This window comes from Triplophysa rosa, linkage group LG13 (assembly GCF_024868665.1).
Source record: "Triplophysa rosa linkage group LG13, Trosa_1v2, whole genome shotgun sequence".
NCBI lineage: Eukaryota > Metazoa > Chordata > Actinopteri > Cypriniformes > Nemacheilidae > Triplophysa > Triplophysa rosa.
The window spans coordinates 11,724,307-11,732,642 of record NC_079902.1 but is presented as its reverse complement, the minus strand read 5'-3'; the positions used below and the strand labels follow the sequence as shown (position 1 = coordinate 11,732,642).

General features: G+C 38.4%; 2 protein-coding genes across 9 annotated transcripts in view; one reads left to right on the top strand and one right to left on the bottom strand.

Moving 5' to 3' along the window:
• Positions 1–1,841, bottom strand: part of LOC130563505 (uncharacterized) — a 5,963-nt gene extending 4,122 nt beyond the window's left edge. Inside the window, exons 1-3 of the mRNA XM_057349073.1 lie at positions 1,755–1,841; positions 640–705; positions 14–349 (exon numbers count right to left, since the gene is read on the bottom strand). The gene's annotated coding sequence lies outside the window, so the exon portion shown is untranslated. The remainder of the gene's footprint in view (positions 1–13; positions 350–639; positions 706–1,754) is intronic.
• The window catches only part of map7d3 (MAP7 domain containing 3), a 113,689-nt gene that overhangs the window by 55,008 nt on the left and 50,345 nt on the right, over positions 1–8,336 (top strand). The gene's annotated exons all lie outside the window — the stretch shown is intronic.

Sequence of the window (8,336 nt, the reverse complement as noted above, 5' to 3'; positions counted from 1 at the left end):
CTTAAAGTTTGACCTGTAGATTGGGCTGTTGCTGTTGGACCGCTTAAAGTTTGACCTGTAGATTGGGCTGTTGCTGTTGGACCGCTTAAAGTTTGACCTGTAGATTGGGCTGTAGCTGTTGGACCGCTTAAAGTTTGACCTGTAGATTGGGCTGTAGCTGTTGGACCGCTTAAAGTTTGACCTGTAGATTGGGCTCTTGCTGTTGGACCACTTAAAGTTTGACCTGTAGATTGGGCTGTTGCTGTTGGACCGCTTAAAGTTTGACCTGTAGATTGGGCTGTAGCTGTTGGACCACTTAAAGTTTGACCTGTAGATTGCGCCATCACTGTTGCATCATGTGTAAATTGTGCTGTAGGTTGTTTACATAAATAACCAGGTGTTATTTAAATGAAATCGTAAAGTTTTGAATGGTGATTTATGTAAATATTTGTGTAGAATAAATATCACTTTCTAACAAAGTTACATTTGAGTAGTGGCGAGGCAACAAAAGCCTTAAAAACAATCAACCTATTAGTTAATTGGTGAGCCATTACAGTGCACTGTTGTTTGAAAAGCAAACATTAGTAATAGAGGTATTTTGTGCACATAAAGGTAAATAAGTAAAAGGAAAAAGAATACACAAATTAAGAACTCACTGACCTGCTAAAATAGCCAATGTAATTATAAATGCTGTGCTTTGCATCTTTGTAGATGTAAAATAAACACCTATAAACAGAAACAAACAGAATTGATGAGTCATTTTTGGCACCGACAGTGATACAAAAAGATATTTGCAGGGCTTTAGCAAACCCAAAGCTCAGCCAAGAGACATTAAGAAGACCTAAGGAAAAACGTGCACCCCTTTTCATCTTATTCATGTCCTCGAGAAACAATTAAGATCCTGACAAGATCTAATCTTTGAATTTTATTCTTGTGGGAAATCTTAAGTTTTTGTGTTTTTTTATGTTTGTGACAGAACCGGATTCACAACCAAATGAAAACCAGCACTAACGATATTGAATGAAGACTCCGCTGAAACTTTTGTCTGGTGGATGATGATGGGTGAAAAGGTAAATGACAAGACTCCATCCTGCAAAGCTGATATTTCAACTGCTATTGGAGAAAGCTGAAGGCAGCACGATGATGTTGTTTTTCATTTACATTTACATTTACACATTTGGCAGATGCTTTTATCCAAAGGGACTTACAGTGCATTTAGTCTATACATGTCTTTTTTAATCAGTGCATGTTCCCTGGGATCGAACCCACAACCTTGCGTTGTTAGCACAACGTATAAGTCATGGGTTTTTTATGACTCCATATATTTTTTCCCTCTACTTCATTTATGGAAGTAAGTAATCAAGCCCTTAATGTTTAAAATTATCCAATAAAATTTGTTACTGTAAAACTTTATAACACAAATTGAAATATCAGATTTAATTATTGCATTTTAAAGGTGCTGAATAGTTTTTATTTTTACTTTTTCAACTTTTTGTTTTTAATTCTTTAGTCTATTTAAGATCAGTGAATTATGTAAAGTTTAGTGTATGTCTTGTTTTAATTTATGTAGCACTGTGTCCTGGAGGAACATTTTCTCATTTCAAGCTGTATATGACTGAAATGACATTAAAGCCTCTCTGTCTCTGAATCTCAATCTAATAAAAAACAACAAAAAACGGGTTGACAAACCAGCAGCTTAAAACTGATGAATGTAAAAAAGGTGTGTTGTTTAATTTCATTTGTGCTCTACACAATAGAAAGTATAATAAACTCACCCATGTGTGATGTATGGATGCTCAGTGGGATGAAGGACGCTGGAGATGTTCTGTGAGTACAGTCGGTCAAGTCTTGCTCTTCTCAACATGATGGATTTTATTAGCTCTGTTTATTTATTTGCCCCGAGTCATGTGACGTGAACATAAAGCACATTGTTATCATTTCTAAGTGCTGATTCTTTTCAAAAACATTCCTGTTAGAAACCAGGTAGACATGCCTATTTACACAACAATACATTCCTCCTTAGACATGCAGTTTAAGATACGTGTATACAATTCCTGGAAATAATGATTCGTCACACTTTAGAGGATGTTCTTTACAAAACACAGACTGAATGAAACTTACATCGAACAAATTAAATTGTGACATTTTTCAAATCAAGAGGAGGAATAAATGGGAAAAAAGAAGCGGTTGTCATGAAGCAGTTTTTCCAATTCCACCATCAATTTTCAGTCGGACCATTTTCTGGCCGGGTCGTGGTATTATGCCTTCCCTGAACCTTAAACTCCCTAAAAACGGACTTCATCACCCACCCTATTTTCTATTCTGTTGATGCAGCTTGTAAAGATTCCAAGCTGAGCACTGACTGCTGATGCCTCTGATCCTTCACCTGACAGACAACTCCATATCATTAAACGTCTGGTGAGATGAAGCAGTCATCTAATAAATGGGTTTCGTGACAACAGCACAAGATGATGCAGATTCCTCACGGAAGGAATATCACCATCTACACTTCACGACGGCTTCTCTTAAGCTCACCGTCATCTCTTGTGCTGCTTTACATTTGGTTTTGAAACAGTGGCTATAGGACAAGCTATAAAGTTATGTTTGCTAAGCAAATGATATACTGTCTTCAAATAACAGTGCATGAAGAAGAGGAATGCTTTTGCCAGCCAATAGATAAAATCTTTGTGACTTCTTACAGTTATTATGATGACAACCTGATGTTGACATGATGGGTTTTTGCACAGCAGGGTCGTTTCCTAGTTCCTTGATCTGGTTAACACGTGTTCCTTTCAGAACGTGAACCAGGAACTGTAATGACGCATTGACTTCACTGCCTGTTGAAATCTGTATATGAAAACAAGTTTTGACTTTGTGAAACCCTTACAAAATAAGTATGCTCAAGCTTAGTTCAAGTATATTTCTAATTATAAGTGTACTTGTAGTATACTTGACAGTGCACTATTTCGTTACTACTTCGGACTAAATTGGCCCACTTTTAGTTTATTAAAGTGTACTTTAAGTGTAACATTACTCAACTTATTTATATGCTGTTTTTGTACTTTTGGAATATCACTATGTTTGTATTTAGATATACATTTTTATACTTCAAATCTACTTCGTGTACGCTTAAAGATATATTTCGAGGAAATTTCAATGTATAAATAGTTCATTTATTTAATAGTTTATTTAATAGTTCATTTATTTATTTATTCATTTATTTATTCATTTATTTATTAGATATTATTTATTATAATGATCTTGCTTGGTCTATAAACACCATGCACTGTGCTGTGTTTTACCTTTCTGTGTTTTTATTATTTGCTCCTGTAAAGCTGCTTTGGAACAATGCACACTGTGAAAAGCGCTATATAAATAAAATTGAATTGAAAAAAATTGAAAGTTCAATAGTTTGATTTACTCTAAACTATTCGTCCCCAAGGCGGAAATTGTTACTATATAAACTTGAACGTATGTTTATAAGACAGTGTGTCAAACTACAGTATGTGAATAAGTATTCAATAGACTAGTCTATCAAAAGAGTAAATACAACTACAACTTAAAATATTTCATTATACTTTTACAGAGTAGGCTATATCTCCATCTAAAGACTGAGTACAAGTATAGAGAAAATACAGTGACACTGTACTTAAAACGACACTTAAGTATACCTAAATGAACTATACTAACAGCACACTTGTTTATGTATATATACGGTATGTATGGCTTTCCTGTAGCTCAGTGGTTGGCATGGCGCTAGTAATGCCAAGGTCATGGGTTCGATCACAGGGATTGCACATAGTTACAACCTGGTCTCATAGGAAATACATACCTCTGTACACTTTTTGCTACGTACCATCAGGTACATAGTGCTACAGTTTTGAGACACAAAAGTCCACTGAGGGCGCTCTAGAGAATGCATGTCAGTGTCATGATCTGCCTCTGAAACGATTTTATAAATACTTATTATTTGTACTTTAATAGATATTTTAGAGCACCTAACCCCACTCCTACCTTAAACCTAAAACTACCCACTTCCCAACCACATAAATACGCAACAAGAAAATAGAAGTCAAGACAGATATTTATTGCAAACACTGACCAAAAACAGTATAAAAGCATTACAAACAGGTCGCTGACGGCCGTGTTTTATTAAAGTGCATCACACGCATACCTTGAGCGTACAATCGGAGTGTGACAGCCGATGGCATTTCATAACGTAAGCTCGCGTAATGACGCAACTAGTCACAAGACACACAAGAGCCAATATGCTTGTTCGACTTAATGTGGCGCCACAGGAACCGACTGTCGGTTCTTGCGGCGCCGCATTAAGTCGAACAAGCCTATAGCCATTTCTCTGTCGACGCTGACGGTTCACACACCGGCGGCAATTTTTTTATTCTGTCACTGTGCACTGCCGGTCCGGATCAAAGTTTTATGGCAGACGGAGAAGGGGATCGCTTTTGGGTCTGTTCTTTGGCCTCGGAATGCTTGGAATAATTGCACTTTTTGAATAAACAACATTTGCAGCCGCCGACTACAGTAGCACATCAGTCCATCCGATCTGATCACAACACTGACAATCTGAGTTGGTTTACATAAACAGACACATTACATTCAACTCTATCGTTACGAAAATATGAGAATATTTAAAAACACGAGGAAACATGAGAAAGATCAAAACACAACCTTGTAATTCTGCAATGTCGTGTGTTGTTTTGGCAAGCAAGTCTGCTCCACTGTCTGCTGTTGCATCAAACTGACTTGACACGGTAAATGTGTATCAAGTCAAAGCTAATTTGAGCAAATCTCTAGCTTTCCTGCATCCTTCTTCTGTCCACTCCAAATAAATGATTTCTACAACTCAAAGTGTGTGATTTTAAACTGGTCTTCTTTCCAGAATGTTTCGTGAACATAATTGACCGCTTTGATCATCATTGCTTGCATTATGCCAATCATCTACATACAGTATAGTACCTCAAAGGAACATAGTGGTACCGAAATAAAACGTATCTGTACGTAAATGGTACATATTATCACATTTCTAAAGGGCGCCATCCCAGTTTACGCCTGTGTACCTTATTTCTGACAGTGTTGTTGATGTGGGAACAACGCTAACAGCCACTAACCCTAAGTTTGTGTGTGGGGCTAGTGGCATGGGACGACAGAAACCTACTTTTTCACTTACCAGTCGTGATTCAGTTTAACCAGAATCTAAATAAGCGTCATGTTTCAATTCGAAAGTCACTGCCAGAAAAAAAACATGTTTTTAAACGTAATTATCAAAGTCAATGTTCATTTACAAACAGACTTTTCTTCATTTATGTTTGTTCAGTAGGCTATGTTCATTTACACAACTTAATGCCAGTTTAACCAGTGTTAAACATTTCAACGTGGTTTTAACCAATGTAACTGTCGTGTCTCTTATATAGTGCACTATATTGAGTGTCCGCCATTTTGTAGAGCTGTCCGACCTGACCTGGAAGATTTATTCCCCACATTTATTCACTGTTTTTACCCTCAGTGCACTCTGACTTTGAGGGTACATGCATTGTACATGCACTCGCTCACTATATTTCCCATTAAACCTGATTGTAACTCAGCTGAAGGACACTGACGGTAAACACCACAAATCCATGTTAAAACACTTATGATTGTTCTCCTTGAGTTATGTTCTACTAATAATCAAATAAATGTGATAGACAGTAGTACAAATAATCAATATATTTATTGTCACTCTAAATACATATAAAATAACAGTTGTTTTGCTTATCTTTAGTATCAGTGAATATTAAGTGATGTGGTCCTATACGCCCCGCTCGGTGCGGGCCTCGAACCAGCGTCGGTCCAGCATGTGAGACAGGCGCTCTAACGAGGAGGCTATAGACCACAGCCGCTAATAATTGGAGTGAGGTTTACTGGCACACCTCTCTCTTTCTGGCCTCCGTTACACAAGCGATGAGAAACTACCGTTTTACGATACAATTCATAAAGCCACCCACTGTGGGTTTGCCCAAGGAAATCCCCTAACCCAAACGTTGTTTTGCACATTTGGGCCCCAGTGGGGGTTGACTGTGGGACAGCCCATTATGGGTTTGCCCACAGAAAAATCCACACTGGCCATACGTGGGTGTAAGGCAGCTGGAAAAGTACTAAGAACTGAGATTGTTTGTGATGCTGGGACACATGTCAATAAAACCCTATTTGTTGCTAGATCCCAAGGAATGATATCCTGCCCTCCCTTCAGGGGTTGTTGATGCCCAGGAACTGAACCCCTCTTCTTATCACACCTCTCCCCTCCCCTTTATCTCTTCAGGCCCTGACCACTGGAAATGTGCTTACTCATTTCATACTAGTGCTGCAACGACGCGTCGACGTGCGTGAAATGCGTCGACGCTTTGTATTATTTACGTTTATCTGCTGTTGTCAGAAAGCCTGCCTTAGGAACTAAAGTGTTTTCAAGTGTTTCCTAGACGGACCAGTATTAGTGTTACCTATCGGTACAACGGCTTTCTGCCTTTGTACATGCTGCTGCTATGTCTTTTTGAATGTGTTCATTTATTACAAGTGAGTTTGCACAATATTGAATTAGTGTTATTTATTATGCATCGCTGTTTTCGGATGTTTACATGTTTGTATTGTAGTGAGTTTGCACAATATTGAATTCAGTATTATGTTATGTATGCTATCGCTGTTTTCGGATGTTTACATTGTTTGTATTGTTCCGCTTTTGCGGTTGTTTGCGGATGTGATTGCCGCGATGTTTCTTCCAAGTCATCAGCTATGCTAGCGCTATGTAGCCACCACAAATGGGCTTACACATAATAACTTATAGAAATGTCTTACCCTGTATATTATTATATAGTGTTCATTGTATTAGTGTTCAGAAGGAGAGATATTTAGGATATATATTTATACTGGGCATATTTGCATTGGTGTTATGCTAACATTGTCAGCTATGGTTATTGATCATTTGTAGATCGTAATTATTTCTATTGTTTCTTTGTAGAACACGCAAACATTTAAATCATATTGGAGACATGCATAAATTGGATTGTTAATAAACGCCTCAAAGACTTCCTTCCTTCACTCTCGATTCTCTGACCGGAATCTGGTTGATACTTGGCCGCCACAACCAGTTAAATTCTGAATGTAGCAAGTTCTGCATTAACAGCGTCAATAGACAGATTCAAATCTTGTGTGTTTTTTTTAAAGGAACGTGACATGAACGTAAATGAGGAAAGTATAATGTGATTTGTCAGTATGGTGACCCATACCCTGAAATGTGACTCTGCATTTAACCCATCCAGAGAGTAGTGAACACATGCACAGCAAGTGGTGAACACACGATACACCCGGAGCAGTGGGCAGCTATCACTGCAGCGCCCGGGGAGCAAGTAGGGGTAAGGTGCCTTGCTCAAGGGCACCTCAGTCGTTACCCGCTTGCCCTGGGGATCGAACCGGCAACCTTCTGGTCACGAGTCTGACTCTCTAACCATTAGACCACGACTGCTCTCACCCGACAAAAAGCGATCGAGAGCCTCGGACGCAGTAAGTTAGTGAATGGACGGAGGAATTCCCCCTAACGTTACCCCCGGAATACGATCATCACAGCATGGACACACAATCACAAACAGACGGAGAGGGGCACGTAGATGTAGACTTTCATAATAAATTACTTTTTTGTAATGTAAAACTACGCTTTACATTAATGATTTACATTAACGCTATTGTACTAGTGTAAGTTAGTGTATGTGAACCTTTGCAGGTTGTGACCCTGCTTAAATTACTCTTAAGCTTCAAAAAGGACTGACTATCATGAATCCACCAATGCACTTTTTATGTCATTCAATAGCTTTATGTGAGGAATAAACCAATATAGCATAATGAAGAAACTTCTTTCTACAGACGCTACTCTTTCCAACATGTTCCAATGTTTTCATTATTCTTCGTAATGACAAGATGATAGTCTATGGTTTTGTTTAAAATGTGTTTTGCTAGAGACTGTGAGTTAACGTTACTCGCTGAGTATAGCTTAGCTTATTAGAAGCACTGGAAGTGGTCTGAATATGTTGCGTCTTCATACGAAATAACTCTTTTTAAACCTCTGATTTAACTGTATACTGTCGGATTGATGCAACGCACTGTGTGTTAAACATGTAACATATCATCTCTTCTCGTTGTGTTCTAACTATTATTTACTTTGGGGAGCAAAATGATCCCCGGTACTTCAGAAGGAGTAGGTGCTTTAAGCACATCATTGTGCATCCGGGATGCGCATAACTGTAAATAACGAAGCGAATGCATTAAGCGCATCATTCTGAGTTCCGGGTGCGCGGGCTCGCTTTAACGCCACT